Genomic DNA, 17,195 nt, shown 5'->3' on the forward strand with positions numbered 1-17,195 from the left:
GAAAGAGCAAAGGCAGAGATGGACTCTCAGCTACTAGCAGGCCAGTTTTCTCTGTAGACGATCACAGACAAAGGGGGAAAAATACTTAACTGGAGTATGTATAACATGCTAAGATAAATTACAATCTGTCAATGTTGACCAAGAGTGAGGAAGTTTGATATTCCTGTGAATGAGCTATTTATAAACGTACTTATAAACCAATTCAGTGTGTTATGACACGAGTTAAGAGTGCCAATGAAGTGCCCTGGAAACATTTCATCCCAGAGCCAGCCACATGTCCAAAGATGCATTCAGTCTGTGGTGGGAAAGAAAAGTGGGCCGGGGGCTCCAGATGAGGGGAGCCGTGTAGCAACTTGGGGCAAGGACGCAGATGCCAAAGCTGGGCCTGTCCGACAGGGAGCTCAGGAGGGACTCAGCTGCTGCTTTGGGAGGTGGCAGGAGGTGGGGGGAGGGGATAGCCCGACCCTGGCTCCTGAAGCACCCCTCCCCTCCCTTCCTACTTGGGTCCCACACAGCGCCCCTCACTGCATCCTGCCTTGGCCTACCTGTGCCCCACATACACCCCGATGCTTCCCTCCCCGTTGCCTGAGCCCGAGCCTCCCTGCCTGCCTTCGACCATCCCCAGTACCCCCATCGTGCCGTGACCTACCTGCACCTGGGGCTCCATCCTGCTTCCCTGCTGGGGACTGGCCTTCTTGGACATGTGCGTCTCCTGGCAAGCTCTGGAGCCCTGAAGTACCTGAAATAACCTTAAGTTCAGGAAAAGAATAAAGCTCAATGATAAAGAAAATCTCTATCATTTTATTCATTGAATCATGTTGTTTATGTTTACATATAAAGTATGCATATCTGTGTGCATATGCATGGCTATATTTTGGGTTTTTATGTAATAAAATTACATATTAACATTTTATTTCTTTAAAACATTGACGCATTGTGGCAAAACGTTAGCATTTAAAAATCTTTCTTTTCAGAAATCAGATCGTATACAAATGCTTGAAGTTTCTTTTTCACCTTTCCTTTATCCCATTCCCTTCTTTGCATCCAAAGAGGTAACCGTTATCCTGAAGTCAGTGTTGTTTTACTTTCCCAGCTGTTTTTTTTTTTTCGCCAGTCCCGCGGCCTGGGGAGGGTGGGGCTCCGGCGAAAGGACGAGGGGCGGGTTCCCCTCCCGATCTCAGAGAAGCTCCCAAAAGGGCAGCGGCGTGCCCACCTGCCGCCACCTCGGGCGGCCGCGAACCATTCAAATCGCCCGCGCCAAGAGGTACCCGGCGCTCGCGATTGGCTGAGCCGGACCAGCGCCCCTGGGCGGGGCCGGCCCCCTCGCAGCGGCCGCGGGTCCCGCCCCCACGCAGGGGCCGCGGGTCCCGCCCCGCTGGTGCGCATGCGCGCAGTCCCCAGAGGAAAGAGTCTGCGCACACCCCCGCCCGGCCTCCGACTCGCGCCGCGGCTCCCTCCCCTGTCCGCGGAGGCTTGTCGGCTCGGCGAGACAGCAAGAGCTGCGGCCGGCAGGGGGCTGTGCGGACCCAAGGCGGCTGCGGTGGCGCCGGCCTGTGGAAAATGCCACCAGGCGGCGCTTCGGTTCGTTGCTCGTGTGACGGCCGTTCCCCGCCCCCCCATCCCTGAACCCCCTGCGACCGCCGGGGAAGAACCGGCCCGCGCAGTGAGTACCGCACCGAGACGCTTCGGCGGGAACGAGGCCGACGGCCGGCTGTGCCGGTTGCGCCCCTGAGGTGAGTGCGGGCTGCGGCGGCGGCGGCGGCGGCGGCGGCGGCGGCAGGGCGCGGGGCGCGGGAAGGACGGGGGTTGCGGCGGCTGCCACCCCGGGTCCCCGCGGCGGAGGGAGGCCGCGCGGGCCTCTGCGGGGCGGGGAGGGCCGGCGCCGTCAGTGTTTAGTCTCAGCTATTCTGATGTCTAGTTTTGTGCCCTTTGCTATGTCCAATCCTATATGAATTTCTGTTTTTATCTGATCGCATGGGACTAGCCCAGTGGTTCTCCAATTGGCTGGACATTCAAATTGCTTGGAAAACTTTTTAAAAACATAGGGGCCTGCAGCCTTCCCCAGACAAGTTAATTCAGAATTTCTGAAGGTGGGGCTGAGGCATTAGTATTTTCTTAAGCTCCCTGTGTGATTATAATGAGTCCAACAATCACTCCCAACTCTAATAAAACGTTCTGACATTTTATAAAACTTGCCGATTGAGAACCTCAGCATGTGTTTCAAATGAGTTCAGAGGAGAGAGTTTCCAGTGTTAGGTGTTGGTGTTTGTTCTATCAGTTGCATTCACAATGTAGGCTGACAAGGGGAAAAAAAAAACAAAACAACAACAAGAAAAAAAAATTCAAAGGGAAGGTAGACAGGCCGTGCAAAGGAGAGCTCAATCACAGAAGAGCTGTCTCCAGGAGACCAAAGTCATGCTCTTTCACATTCTAAGTGATTGGTTTGTGCAGTGAACCAAATCTGAGCAGTTCCAATGTTTGAAAATGTAATGACTTGCATAGAAATACTAATATACCCTTCAAGGTCATGAAACAGTTCCTTGGCCTTAGGAAACGTGTAACTTCTGTGAGCTCATGTAGGTCAATTTGATGGGCCTCTTATAACCTTAAGATTCATCTTGCTCCTTATCTTTCCTCTGCATGAAAATATGTTAATACCAGCTTTGGAATCAAATCAATTCTTTTCTTTTTAAATCTGCCTTTTTAAAAGTTCCTTTGTATTTGCAGAATTACCAAGGAGTTGTTAAAAATTACCGTATTTTCTACCTCTGAATGAAATTAAGCAAAGACCGAAGTACGAAAAGGTCATCGAAACAAGAGACTATAAAAGAAACCTGAGAATAGCGGTACACTGCTAATGATAGCCTAAAATTTAATTTAAAGTCAGTCCTGAAACTGTGTAATGGTTAAGGATTGAGTTTCTATCCTCATCCACATGTTTAAAGAATCTTCTGTATTGGCTATCTCTAACCAAATTAGTGGGAATGGGAGAGGGCGGGGAACAGCTCACTAAGAATCTACTCATCTATAGTCCTTTTATCTTTTCATTTAGAAGGGTAAGCTACTGAATGTCATATATATAATGCGGTACATAAAATGTGATAAATGCTGCACCTAACACACAAAGTCTACAATAGACCATAGATCTACAAAGGACTGTGATCTATGGATCAGAACTAGCAGAGTTAACATCAACCCAGTTCCTAGCAAACGTTGCTAACTTATGGCCATAGCTATCATTTCAGGCCCAATACCCCCGTTATAAAAGCAAATATTCTGTAGACCCCCTTCCCTTCCAAACGAGGCACTCTATCTTCAACTATAATTTTTAAGTAAATTTAAATCAATTTAGAATAATGGAATATATGTTATTGTACATTCATAACTATACTATATTCCTATTCCTACACCCCTCTTAATTATAATAAGTAAGTTAGGATCAGGGAAAGCAATATGAGAAATTATCCCACACGGGAAGTTCAGGAAAAATGAAAGAGCAAAGGCAGAGATGGACTCTCAGCTACTAGCAGGCCAGTTTTCTCTGTAGACGATCACAGACAAAGGGGGAAAAATACTTAACTGGAGTATGTATAACATGCTAAGATAAATTACAATCTGTCAATGTTGACCAAGAGTGAGGAAGTTTGATATTCCTGTGAATGAGCTATTTATAAACATACTTATAAACCAATTCAGTGTGTTATGACACGAGTTAAGAGTGCCAATGAAGTGCCCTGGAAACATTTCATCCCAGAGCCAGCCACATGTCCAAAGATGCATTCGGTCTGTGGTGGGAAAGATAAGCGGGCCGGGGGCTCCAGATGAGGGGAGCCGTGTAGCAAGTTGGGGCAAGGACGCAGATGCCAAAGCTGGGCCTGTCCCACAGGGAGCTCAGGAGGGACTCAGCTGCTGCTTTGGGAGGTGGCAGGAGGTGGGGGGAGGGGATAGCCCGACCCTGGCTCCTGAAGCACCCCTCCCCTCCCTTCCTACTTGGGTCCCACACAGCGCCCCTCACTCCATCCTGCCTTGGCCTACCTGTGCCCCACATACACCCCGGTGCTTCCCTCCCCCGTTGCCTGAGCCCGAGCCTCCCTGCCTGCCTTCGACCATCCTCAGTACCCCCATCCTGCCGTGACCTACCTGCACCTGGGGCTCCATCCTGCTTCCCTGCTGGGGACTGGCCTTCTTGGACATGTGCGTCTCCTGGCAAGCTCTGGAGCCCTGAAGTACCTGAAATAACCGTAAGTTCAGGAAAAGAATAAAGCTCAATGATAAAGAAAATCTCTATCATTTTATTCATTGAATCATGTTTTTTATGTTTACATATAAAATATGCATATCTGTGTGCATATGCATGACTAAATTTTGGGTTTTTATGTAATAAAATTACATATTAACATTTTATTTCTTCAAAACATTGAAGCATTGTGGCAAAATGTTAGCATTTAAAAATCTTTCTTTTAAGAAATCAAATCATATACAAATGCTTGAAGTTTCTTTTTCTCCTTTCCTTTATCCCATTCCCTTCTTTCCATCCAAAGACGTAACCGTTATCCTGAAGTCAGTGTTGTTTTAATTTCCCAGCTGGGTTTGTTTTTTTTTTTTTTGCCAGTCCCGCGGCCTGGGGAGGGTGGGGCTCCGGCGAAAGGATGAGAGGCGGGTTTCCCTCCTGATCTCAGAGAAGCTCCCAAAAGGGCAGCGGCGTGCCCACCTGCCGCCACCTCAGGCGGCCGCGAACCATTCAAATCGCCCGCGCCAAGAGGTACCCGGCGCTCGCGATTGGCTGAGCCGGACCAGTGCCCCTGGGCGGGGCCGGCCCCCACGTAGCGGCCGCGGGTCCCGCCCCCACGCAGGGACCGCGGGTCCCGCCCCGCTGGTGCGCATGCGCGCAGTCCCTAGAGGACAGAGTCTGCGCACACCCCCGCCCGGCCTCCGACTCGCGCCGTGGCTCCCTCCCCTGTCCACAGAGGCTTGTCGGCTCGGCGAGACAGCAAGAGCTGCGGCCGGCAGGGGGCTGTGCGGACCCAAGGCGGCTGCGGTGGCGCCGGCCTTTGGAAAATGCCACCAGGCGGCGCTTCGGTTCGTTGCTCAAGTGACGGCCGTTCCCCGCCCCCCCACCCCTGAACCCCCTGCGGCCGCCGGGGAAGAACCGGCCCGCGCAGGGAGTACCGCTCCGAGACGCTTCGGCGGGAACGAGGCCGACGGCCGGCTGTGCCGGTTGCGCCCCTGAGGTGAGTGGGGGCGGCGGCGGCGGCGGCGGCAGGGCGCGGGGCGCGGGAAGGACGGGGGTTGTGGCGGCTGCCACCCCGGGTCCCCTCGGCGGAGGGAGGCGGCGCGGGCGTCTGCGGGGCTGGGAGGGCCGGCGCCGTCAGTGTTTAGTCTCAGCTATTCTGATGTCTAGTTTTGTGCCCTTTGCTATGTCAAATCCTATATGAATTTCTGTTTTTATCTGATCGAATGGGACTAGCCCAGTGGTTCTCCAATTGGCTGGACATTCAAATTGCTTGGAAAACGTTTTAAAAACATAGGGGCCTGCAGCCTTCCCCAGACAAGTTAATTCAGAATTTCTGCAGGTGGGGCTGAGGCATTAGTATTTTCTTAAGCTCCCTGTGTGATTATAATGAGTCCAACAATCACTCCCAACTCTAAAACGTTCTGACATTTTATAAAACTTGCCGATTGAGAACCTCAGCATGTGTTTCAAATGAGTCCAGAGGAGAGAATTTCCAGTGTTAGGTGTTGGTGTTTGTTCTATCAGTTGCATTCACAATGTAGGCTGACAAGGGGAAAAAACAAACAAACAAAAAAAAAAAAAAAAAAAGAAAAAAAAATTAACAGGGAAGGTAGACAGGCCGTGCAAACGAGAGCTCAATCACAGAAGAGCTGTCTCCAGGAGACCAAAGTCATGCTCTTTCACATTCTAAGTGATTGGTTTGTGCAGTGAACCAAATCTGAGCAGTTCCAATGTTTGAAAATGTAATGACTTGAATAGAAATACTAATATACCCTTCAAGGTCATGAAGCAGTTCCTTGGCCTTAGGAAACGTGTAACTTCTGTGAGCTCATGTAGGTCAATTTGATGGGCCTCTTATAACCTTAAGATTCATCTTGCTCCTTATCTTTCCTCTGCATTAAAATACGTTAATACCAGCTTTGGAATCAAATCAATTCTTTTCTTTTTAAATCTACCTTTTTAAAACTTCCTTTTTATTTGCAGAATTACCAAGGAGTTGTTAAAAATTACCATGTTTTCTAGCTCTGAATGAAATTAAGCAAAGACCGAAGTACGAAAAGGTCATGAAAACAAGAGAGTATAAAAGAAATGTGAGAATAGCGGTACATTGCTAATGATAGCCTAAAATTTAATTTAAAGTCAGTCCTGAAAATGTGTAATGGTTAAGGATTGAGTTTCTATCCTCATCCACATGTTTAAAGAATCGTCTGTATTGGCTATCTCTAAGCAAATTAGTGGGAATGGGAGAGGGCGGGGAACAACTCACTAAGAATCTACCCATCTATAGTCCTTTTATCTTTTCATTTACAAGGGTAAGCTACTGAATATCATATGTATAATGCGGTACATAAAATGTGATAAATGCTGCACCTAACACACAAAGTCTACAATAGAACATAGATCTACAAAGGACTGTGATCTATGGATCAGAACTAGCAGAGTTAACATCAACCCAGTTCCTAGCAAACGTTGCTAACTTATGGCCATAGCTATCATTTCAGACCCAATACCCCCTTTATAAAAGCAAATATTGTGTAGACCCCCTTCCCTTCCAAACGAGGCACTCTATCTTCAACTATAATTTTTAAGTACATTTAAATCAATTTAGAATAATGGAATATATGTTATTGTACATTCATAACTATACTATATTCCTATTCCTACACCCCGCTTAATTATAATAAGTAAGTTAGGATCAGGGAAAGCAATATGAGAAATTATCCCACACGGGAAGTTCAGGAAAAATGAAAGAGCAAAGGCAGAGATGGACTCTAAGCTAATAGCAGACCAGTGTTATCTGTAGACGATCACAGACAAAGGGGGAAAAATACTTAACTGGAGTATGTATAACATGCTAAGATAAATGACAATCTGTCAATGTTGACCAAGAATGAGGAAGTTTGATATTCTTGTGAATAAGCTATTTCTAAACGTACTTATAAAACAATTCAGTGTGTTATGACACGAGTTAAGAGTGCCAATGAAGTGCCCTGGAAACATTTCATCCCAGAGCCAGCCACATGTCCAAAGATGCATTCGGTCTGTGGTGGGAAAGATAAGCGGGCCGGGGGCTCCAGATGAGGGGAGCCGTGTAGCAAGTTGGGGCAAGGACGCAGATGCCAAAGCTGGGCCTGTCCCACAGGGAGCTCAGGAGGGACTCAGCTGCTGCTTTGGGAGGTGGCAGGAGGTGGGGGGAGGGGATAGCCCGACCCTGGCTCCTGAAGCACCCCTCCCCTCCCTTCCTACTTGGGTCCCACACAGCGCCCCTCACTCCATCCTGCCTTGGCCTACCTGTGCCCCACATACACCCCGGTGCTTCCCTCCCCCGTTGCCTGAGCCCGAGCCTCCCTGCCTGCCTTCGACCATCCCCAGTACCCCCATCCTGCCGTGACCTACCTGCACCTGGGGCTCCATCCTGCTTCCCTGCTGGGGACTGGCCTTCTTGGACATGTGCGTCTCCTGGCAAGCTCTGGAGCCCTGAAGTACCTGAAATAACCGTAAGTTCAGGAAAAGAATAAAGCTCAATGATAAAGAAAATCTCTATCATTTTATTCATTGAATCATGTTTTTTATGTTTACATATAAAATATGCATATCTGTGTGCATATGCATGACTAAATTTTGGGTTTTTATGTAATAAAATTACATATTAACATTTTATTTCTTCAAAACATTGAAGCATTGTGGCAAAATGTTAGCATTTAAAAATCTTTCTTTTAAGAAATCAAATCATATACAAATGCTTGAAGTTTCTTTTTCTCCTTTCCTTTATCCCATTCCCTTCTTTCCATCCAAAGACGTAACCGTTATCCTGAAGTCAGTGTTGTTTTAATTTCCCAGCTGGGTTTGTTTTTTTTTTTTTTGCCAGTCCCGCGGCCTGGGGAGGGTGGGGCTCCGGCGAAAGGATGAGAGGCGGGTTTCCCTCCTGATCTCAGAGAAGCTCCCAAAAGGGCAGCGGCGTGCCCACCTGCCGCCACCTCAGGCGGCCGCGAACCATTCAAATCGCCCGCGCCAAGAGGTACCCGGCGCTCGCGATTGGCTGAGCCGGACCAGTGCCCCTGGGCGGGGCCGGCCCCCACGAAGCGGCCGCGGGTCCCGCCCCGCTGGTGCGCATGCGCGCAGTCCCCAGAGGACAGAGTCTGCGCACACCCCCGCCCGGCCTCCGACTCGCGCCGTGGCTCCCTCCCCTGTCCGCGGAGGCTTGTTGGCTCGGCGAGACAGCAAGAGCTGCGGCCGGCAGGGGGCTGTGCGGACCCAAGGCGGCTGCGGTGGCGCCGGCCTTTGGAAAATGCCACCAGGCGGCGCTTCGGTTCGTTGCTCAAGTGACGGCCGTTCCCCGCCCCCCCACCCCTGAACCCCCTGCGGCCGCCGGGGAAGAACCGGCCCGCGCAGGGAGTACCGCTCCGAGACGCTTCGGCGGGAACGAGGCCGACGGCCGGCTGTGCCGGTTGCGCCCCTGAGGTGAGTGGGGGCGGCGGCGGCGGCGGCGGCGGCGGCGGCAGCGGCGGCAGGTTGCGGGGCGCGGGAAGGACGGGGGTTGTGGCGGCTGCCACCCCGGGTCCCCTCGGCGGAGGGAGGCGGCGCGGGCGTCTGCGGGGCTGGGAGGGCCGGCGCCGTCAGTGTTTAGTCTCAGCTATTCTGATGTCTAGTTTTGTGCCCTTTGCTATGTCAAATCCTATATGAATTTCTGTTTTTATCTGATCGAATGGGACTAGCCCAGTGGTTCTCCAATTGGCTGGACATTCAAATTGCTTGGAAAACGTTTTAAAAACATAGGGGCCTGCAGCCTTCCCCAGACAAGTTAATTCAGAATTTCTGAAGGTGGGGCTGAGGCATTAGTATTTTCTTAAGCTCCCTGTGTGATTTTAATGAGTCCAACAATCACTCCCAACTCTAAAACGTTCTGACATTTTATAAAACTTGCCGATTGAGAACCTCAGCATGTGTTTCAAATGAGTCCAGAGGAGAGAATTTCCAGTGTTAGGTGTTGGTGTTTGTTCTATCAGTTGCATTCACAATGTAGGCTGACAAGGGGAAAAAACAAACAAACAAAAAAAAAAAAAGAAAAAAAAAATTAACAGGGAAGGTAGACAGGCCGTGCAAACGAGAGCTCAGTCAAAGAAGAGCTGTCTCCAGGAGACCAAAGTCATGCTCTTTCACATTCTAAGTGATTGGTTTGTGCAGTGAACCAAATCTGAGCAGTTCCAATGTTTGAAAATGTAATGACTTGAATAGAAATACTAATATACCCTTCAAGGTCATGAAACAGTTCCTTGGCCTTAGGAAACGTGTAACTTCTGTGAGCTCATGTAGGTCAATTTGATGGGCCTCTTATAACCTTAAGATTCATCTTGCTCCTTATCTTTCCTCTGCATTAAAATACGTTAATACCAGCTTTGGAATCAAATCAATTCTTTTCTTTTTAAATCTACCTTTTTAAAACTTCCTTTTTATTTGCAGAATTACCAAGGAGTTGTTAAAAATTACCATGTTTTCTAGCTCTGAATGAAATTAAGCAAAGACCGAAGTACGAAAAGGTCATCAAAACAAGAGACTATAAAAGAAATGTGAGAATAGCGGTACATTGCTAATGATAGCCTAAAATTTAATTTAAAGTCAGTCCTGAAAATGTGTAATGGTTAAGGATTGAGTTTCTATCCTCATCCACATGTTTAAAGAATCGTCTGTATTGGCTATCTCTAAGCAAATTAGTGGGAATGGGAGAGGGCGGGGAACAACTCACTAAGAATCTACCCATCTATAGTCCTTTTATCTTTTCATTTACAAGGGTAAGCTACTGAATATCATATGTATAATGCGGTACATAAAATGTGATAAATGCTGCACCTAACACACAAAGTCTACAATAGAACATAGATCTACAAAGGACTGTGATCTATGGATCAGAACTAGCAGAGTTAACATCAACCCAGTTCCTAGCAAACGTTGCTAACTTATGGCCATAGCTATCATTTCAGACCCAATACCCCCTTTATAAAAGCAAATATTGTGTAGACCCCCTTCCCTTCCAAACGAGGCACTCTATCTTCAACTATAATTTTTAAGTACATTTAAATCAATTTAGAATAATGGAATATATGTTATTGTACATTCATAACTATACTATATTCCTATTCCTACACCCCGCTTAATTATAATAAGTAAGTTAGGATCAGGGAAAGCAATATGAGAAATTATCCCACACGGGAAGTTCAGGAAAAATGAAAGAGCAAAGGCAGAGATGGACTCTAAGCTAATAGCAGACCAGTGTTATCTGTAGACGATCACAGACAAAGGGGGAAAAATACTTAACTGGAGTATGTATAACATGCTAAGATAAATGACAATCTGTCAATGTTGACCAAGAATGAGGAAGTTTGATATTCTTGTGAATAAGCTATTTCTAAACGTACTTATAAAACAATTCAGTGTGTTATGGCACGAGTTAAGAGTGCCAATGAAGTGCCCTGGAAACATTTCATCCCAGAGCCAGCCACATGTCCAAAGATGCATTCGGTCTGTGGTGGGAAAGATAAGCGGGCCGGGGGCTCCAGATGAGGGGAGCCGTGTAGCAAGTTGGGGCAAGGACGCAGATGCCAAAGCTGGGCCTGTCCCACAGGGAGCTCAGGAGGGACTCAGCTGCTGCTTTGGGAGGTGGCAGGAGGTGGGGGGAGGGGATAGCCCGACCCTGGCTCCTGAAGCACCCCTCCCCTCCCTTCCTACTTGGGTCCCACACAGCGCCCCTCACTCCATCCTGCCTTGGCCTACCTGTGCCCCACATACACCCCGGTGCTTCCCTCCCCGTTGCCTGACCCCGAGCCTCCCTGCCTGCCTTCGACCATCCCCAGTATCCCCATCCTGCCGTGACCTACCTGCACCTGGGGCTCCATCCTGCTTCCCTGCTGGGGACTGGCCTTCTTGGACATGTGCGTCTCCTGGCAAGCTCTGGAGCCCTGAAGTACCTGAAATAACCGTAAGTTCAGGAAAAGAATAAAGCTCAATGATAAAGAAAATCTCTATCATTTTATTCATTGAATCATGTTTTTTATGTTTACATATAAAATATGCATATCTGTGTGCATATGCATGACTAAATTTTGGGTTTTTATGTAATAAAATTACATATTAACATTTTATTTCTTCAAAACATTGAAGCATTGTGGCAAAATGTTAGCATTTAAAAATCTTTCTTTTAAGAAATCAAATCATATACAAATGCTTGAAGTTTCTTTTTCTCCGTTCCTTTATCCCATTCCCTTCTTTCCATCCAAGGACGTAACCGTTATCCTGAAGTCAGTGTTGTTTTAATTTCCCAGCTGGGTTTGTTTGTTTTTTTTTTTTTTTTTTTTTTGCCAGTCCCGCGGCCTGGGGAGGGTGGGGCTCCGGCGAAAGGATGAGAGGCGGGTTTCCCTCCGGATCTCAGAGAAGCTCCCAAAAGGGCAGCGGCGTGCCCACCTGCCGCCACCTCAGGCGGCCGCGAACCATTCAAATCGCCCGCGCCAAGAGGTACCCGGCGCTCGCGATTGGCTGAGCCGGACCAGTGCCCCTGGGCGGGGCCGGCCCCCACGAAGCGGCCGCGGGTCCCGCCCCCACGCAGGGGCCGCGGGTCCCGCCCCGCTGGTGCGCATGCGCGCAGTCCCTGGAGGACAGAGTCTGCGCACACCCCCGCCCGGCCTCCGACTCGCGCCGTGGCTCCCTCCCCTGTCCACAGAGGCTTGTCGGCTCGGCGAGACAGCAAGAGCTGCGGCCGGCAGGGGGCTGTGCGGACCCAAGGCGGCTGCGGTGGCGCCGGCCTTTGGAAAATGCCACCAGGCGGCGCTTCGGTTCGTTGCTCAAGTGACGGCCGTTCCCCGCCCCCCCACCCCTGAACCCCCTGCGGCCGCCGGGGAAGAACCAGCCCGCGCAGGGAGTACCGCTCCGAGACGCTTCGGCGGGAACGAGGCCGACGGCCGGCTGTGCCGGTTGCGCCCCTGAGGTGAGTGGGGGCGGCGGCGGCGGCGGCGGCGGCGGCGGCGGCGGCGCGGCGCGGCGGCGGCGGCAGGGCGCGGGGCGCGGGAAGGACGGGGGTTGTGGCGGCTGCCACCCCGGGTCCCCTCGGCGGAGGGAGGCGGCGCGGGCGTCTGCGGGGCTGGGAGGGCCGGCGCCGTCAGTGTTTAGTCTCAGCTATTCTGATGTCTAGTTTTGTGCCCTTTGCTATGTCAAATCCTATATGAATTTCTGTTTTTATCTGATCGAATGGGACTAGCCCAGTGGTTCTCCAATTGGCTGGACATTCAAATTGCTTGGAAAACGTTTTAAAAACATAGGGGCCTGCAGCCTTCCCCAGACAAGTTAATTCAGAATTTCTGAAGGTGGGGCTGAGGCATTAGTATTTTCTTAAGCTCCCTGTGTGATTTTAATGAGTCCAACAATCACTCCCAACTCTAAAACGTTCTGACATTTTATAAAACTTGCCGATTGAGAACCTCAGCATGTGTTTCAAATGAGTCCAGAGGAGAGAATTTCCAGTGTTAGGTGTTGGTGTTTGTTCTATCAGTTGCATTCACAATGTAGGCTGACAAGGGGAAAAAACAAAGAAACAAAAAAAAAAAAAAAGAAAAAAAAAATTAACAGGGAAGGTAGACAGGCCGTGCAAACGAGAGCTCAATCACAGAAGAGCTGTCTCCAGGAGACCAAAGTCATGCTCTTTCACATTCTAAGTGATTGGTTTGTGCAGTGAACCAAATCTGAGCAGTTCCAATGTTTGAAAATGTAATGACTTGAATAGAAATACTAATATACCCTTCAAGGTCATGAAGCAGTTCCTTGGCCTTAGGAAACGTGTAACTTCTGTGAGCTCATGTAGGTCAATTTGATGGGCCTCTTATAACCTTAAGATTCATCTTGCTCCTTATCTTTCCTCTGCATTAAAATACGTTAATACCAGCTTTGCAATCAAATCAATTCTTTTCTTTTTAAATCTACCTTTTTAAATCTTCCTTTTTATTTGCAGAATTACCAAGGAGTTGTTAAAAATTACCATGTTTTCTAGCTCTGAATGAAATTAAGCAAAGACCGAAGTACGAAAAGGTCATGAAAACAAGAGACTATAAAAGAAATGTGAGAATAGCGGTACATTGCTAATGATAGCCTAAAATTTAATTTAAAGTCAGTCCTGAAAATGTGTAATGGTTAAGGATTGAGTTTCTATCCTCATCCACATGTTTAAAGAATCGTCTGTATTGGCTATGTCTAAGCAAATTAGTGGGAATGGGAGAGGGCGGGGAACAACTCACTAAGAATCTACCCATCTATAGTCCTTTTATCTTTTCATTTACAAGGGTAAGCTACTGAATATCATATGTATAATGCGGTACATAAAATGTGATAAATGCTGCACCTAACACACAAAGTCTACAATAGAACATAGATCTACAAAGGACTGTGATCTATGGATCAGAACTAGCAGAGTTAACATCAACCCAGTTCCTAGCAAACGTTGCTAACTTATGGCCATAGCTATCATTTCAGACCCAATACCCCCTTTATAAAAGCAAATATTGTGTAGACCCCCTTCCCTTCCAAACGAGGCACTCTATCTTCAACTATAATTTTTAAGTACATTTAAATCAATTTAGAATAATGGAATATATGTTATTGTACATTCATAACTATACTATATTCCTATTCCTACACCCCGCTTAATTATAATAAGTAAGTTAGGATCAGGGAAAGCAATATGAGAAATTATCCCACACGGGAAGTTCAGGAAAAATGAAAGAGCAAAGGCAGAGATGGACTCTAAGCTAATAGCAGACCAGTGTTATCTGTAGACGATCACAGACAAAGGGGGAAAAATACTTAACTGGAGTATGTATAACATGCTAAGATAAATGACAATCTGTCAATGTTGACCAAGAATGAGGAAGTTTGATATTCTTGTGAATAAGCTATTTCTAAACGTACTTATAAAACAATTCAGTGTGTTATGACACGAGTTAAGAGTGCCAATGAAGTGCCCTGGAAACATTTCATCCCAGAGCCAGCCACATGTCCAAAGATGCATTCGGTCTGTGGTGGGAAAGATAAGCGGGCCGGGGGCTCCAGATGAGGGGAGCCGTGTAGCAAGTTGGGGCAAGGACGCAGATGCCAAAGCTGGGCCTGTCCCACAGGGAGCTCAGGAGGGACTCAGCTGCTGCTTTGGGAGGTGGCAGGAGGTGGGGGGAGGGGATAGCCCGACCCTGGCTCCTGAAGCACCCCTCCCCTCCCTTCCTACTTCGGTCCCACACAGCGCCCCTCACTCCATCCTGCCTTGGCCTACCTGTGCCCCACATACACCCCGGTGCTTCCCTCCCCGTTGCCTGACCCCGAGCCTCCCTGCCTGCCTTCGACCATCCCCAGTATCCCCATCCTGCCGTGACCTACCTGCACCTGGGGCTCCATCCTGCTTCCCTGCTGGGGACTGGCCTTCTTGGACATGTGCGTCTCCTGGCAAGCTCTGGAGCCCTGAAGTACCTGAAATAACCGTAAGTTCAGGAAAAGAATAAAGCTCAATGATAAAGAAAATCTCTATCATTTTATTCATTGAATCATGTTTTTTATGTTTACATATAAAATATGCATATCTGTGTGCATATGCATGACTAAATTTTGGGTTTTTATGTAATAAAATTACATATTAACATTTTATTTCTTCAAAACATTGAAGCATTGTGGCAAAATGTTAGCATTTAAAAATCTTTCTTTTAAGAAATCAAATCATATACAAATGCTTGAAGTTTCTTTTTCTCCGTTCCTTTATCCCATTCCCTTCTTTCCATCCAAGGACGTAACCGTTATCCTGAAGTCAGTGTTGTTTTAATTTCCCAGCTGGGTTTGTTTGTTTTTTTTTTTTTTTTTTTTTTTGCCAGTCCCGCGGCCTGGGGAGGGTGGGGCTCCGGCGAAAGGATGAGGGGCGGGTTCCCCCCCCCCGATCTCAGAGAAGCTCCCAAAAGGGCAGCAGCGTGCCCACCTGCCGCCACCTCAGGCGGCCGCGAACCATTCAAATCGCCCGCGCCAAGAGGTACCCGGCGCTCGCGATTGGCTGAGCCGGACCAGTGCCCCTGGGCGGGGCCGGCCCCCACTAAGCGGCCGCGGGTCCCGCCCCCACGCAGCGGCCGCGGCTCCCGCCCCGCTGGTGCGCATGCGCGCAGTCCCCAGAGGACAGACTCTGCGCACACCCCAGCCCGGCCTCCGACTCGCGCTGTGGCTCCCTCCCCCGTCCGCGGAGGCTTGTCGGCTCGGCGAGACAGCAAGAGCTGCGGCCGGCAGGGGGCTGTGCGGACCCAAGGCGGCTGCGGTGGCGCCGGCCTTTGGAAAATGCCACCAGGCGGGGCTTCGGTTCGTTGCTCAAGTGACGGCCGTTCCCCGCCCCCCCACCCCTGAACCCCCTGCGGCCGCCGGGGAAGAACCGGCCCGCGCAGGGAGTACCGCTCCGAGACGCTTCGGCGGGAACGAGGCCGACGGCCGGCTGTGCCGGTTGCGCCCCTGAGGTGAGTGGGGGCGGCGGCGGCGGCGGCGGCGGCGGCGGCGGCGGCGGCGGCGGCGGCAGGGCGCGGGGCGCGGGAAGGACGGGGGTTGTGGCGGCTACCACCCCGGGTCCCCTAGGCGGAGGGAGGCGGCGCGGGCGTCTGCGGGGCTGGGAGGGCCGGCGCCGTCAGTGTTTAGTCTCAGCTATTCTGATGTCTAGTTTTGTGCCCTTTGCTATGTCAAATCCTATATGAATTTCTGTTTTTATCTGATCGAATGGGACTAGCCCAGTGGTTCTCCAATTGGCTGGACATTCAAATTGCTTGGAAAACGTTTTAAAAACATAGGGGCCTGCAACCTTCCCCAGACAAGTTAATTCAGAATTTCTGAAGGTGGGGCTGAGGCATTAGTATTTTCTTAAGCTCCCTGTGTGATTTTAATGAGTCCAACAATCACTCCCAACTCTAAAACGTTCTGACATTTTATAAAACTTGCCGATTGAGAACCTCAGCATGTGTTTCAAATGAGTCCAGAGGAGAGAATTTCCAGTGTTAGGTGTTGGTGTTTGTTCTATCAGTTGCATTCACAATGTAGGCTGACAAGGGGAAAAAACAAACAAACAAAAAAAAAAATTAACAGGGAAGGTAGACAGGCCGTGCAAACGAGAGCTCAGTCAAAGAAGAGCTGTCTCCAGGAGACCAAAGTCATGCTCTTTCACATTCTAAGTGATTGGTTTGTGCAGTGAACCAAATCTGAGCAGTTCCAATGTTTGAAAATGTAATGACTTGAATAGAAATACTAATATACCCTTCAAGGTCATGAAACAGTTCCTTGGCCTTAGGAAACGTGTAACTTCTGTGAGCTCATGTAGGTCAATTTGATGGGCCTCTTATAACCTTAAGATTCATCTTGCTCCTTATCTTTCCTCTGCATTAAAATACGTTAATACCAGCTTTGGAATCAAATCAATTCTTTTCTTTTTAAATCTACCTTTTTAAAACTTCCTTTTTATTTGCAGAATTACCAAGGAGTTGTTAAAAATTACCATGTTTTCTAGCTCTGAATGAAATTAAGCAAAGACCAAAGTACGAAAAGGTCATGAAAACAAGAGACTATAAAAGAAATGTGAGAATAGCGGTACATTGCTAGTGATAGCCTACAATTTAATTTAAAGTCAGTCCTGAAAATGTGTAATGGTTAAGGATTGAGTTTCTATCCTCATCCACATGTTTAAAGAATCGTCTTTATTGGCTATCTCTAAGCAAATTAGTGGGAATGGGAGAGGGCAGGGAACAACTCACTAAGAATCTACCCATCTATAGTCCTTTTATCTTTTCATTTACAAGGGTAAGCTACTGAATATCATATGTATAATGCGGTACATAAAATGTGATAAATGCTGCACCTAACACACAAAGTCTACAATAGAACATAGATCTACAAAGGTCTGTGATCTATGGATCAGAACTAGCAG

The sequence above is a fragment of the Camelus bactrianus genome, chromosome 24, assembly GCF_048773025.1.
Source record: "Camelus bactrianus isolate YW-2024 breed Bactrian camel chromosome 24, ASM4877302v1, whole genome shotgun sequence".
Lineage (NCBI taxonomy): Eukaryota > Metazoa > Chordata > Mammalia > Artiodactyla > Camelidae > Camelus > Camelus bactrianus.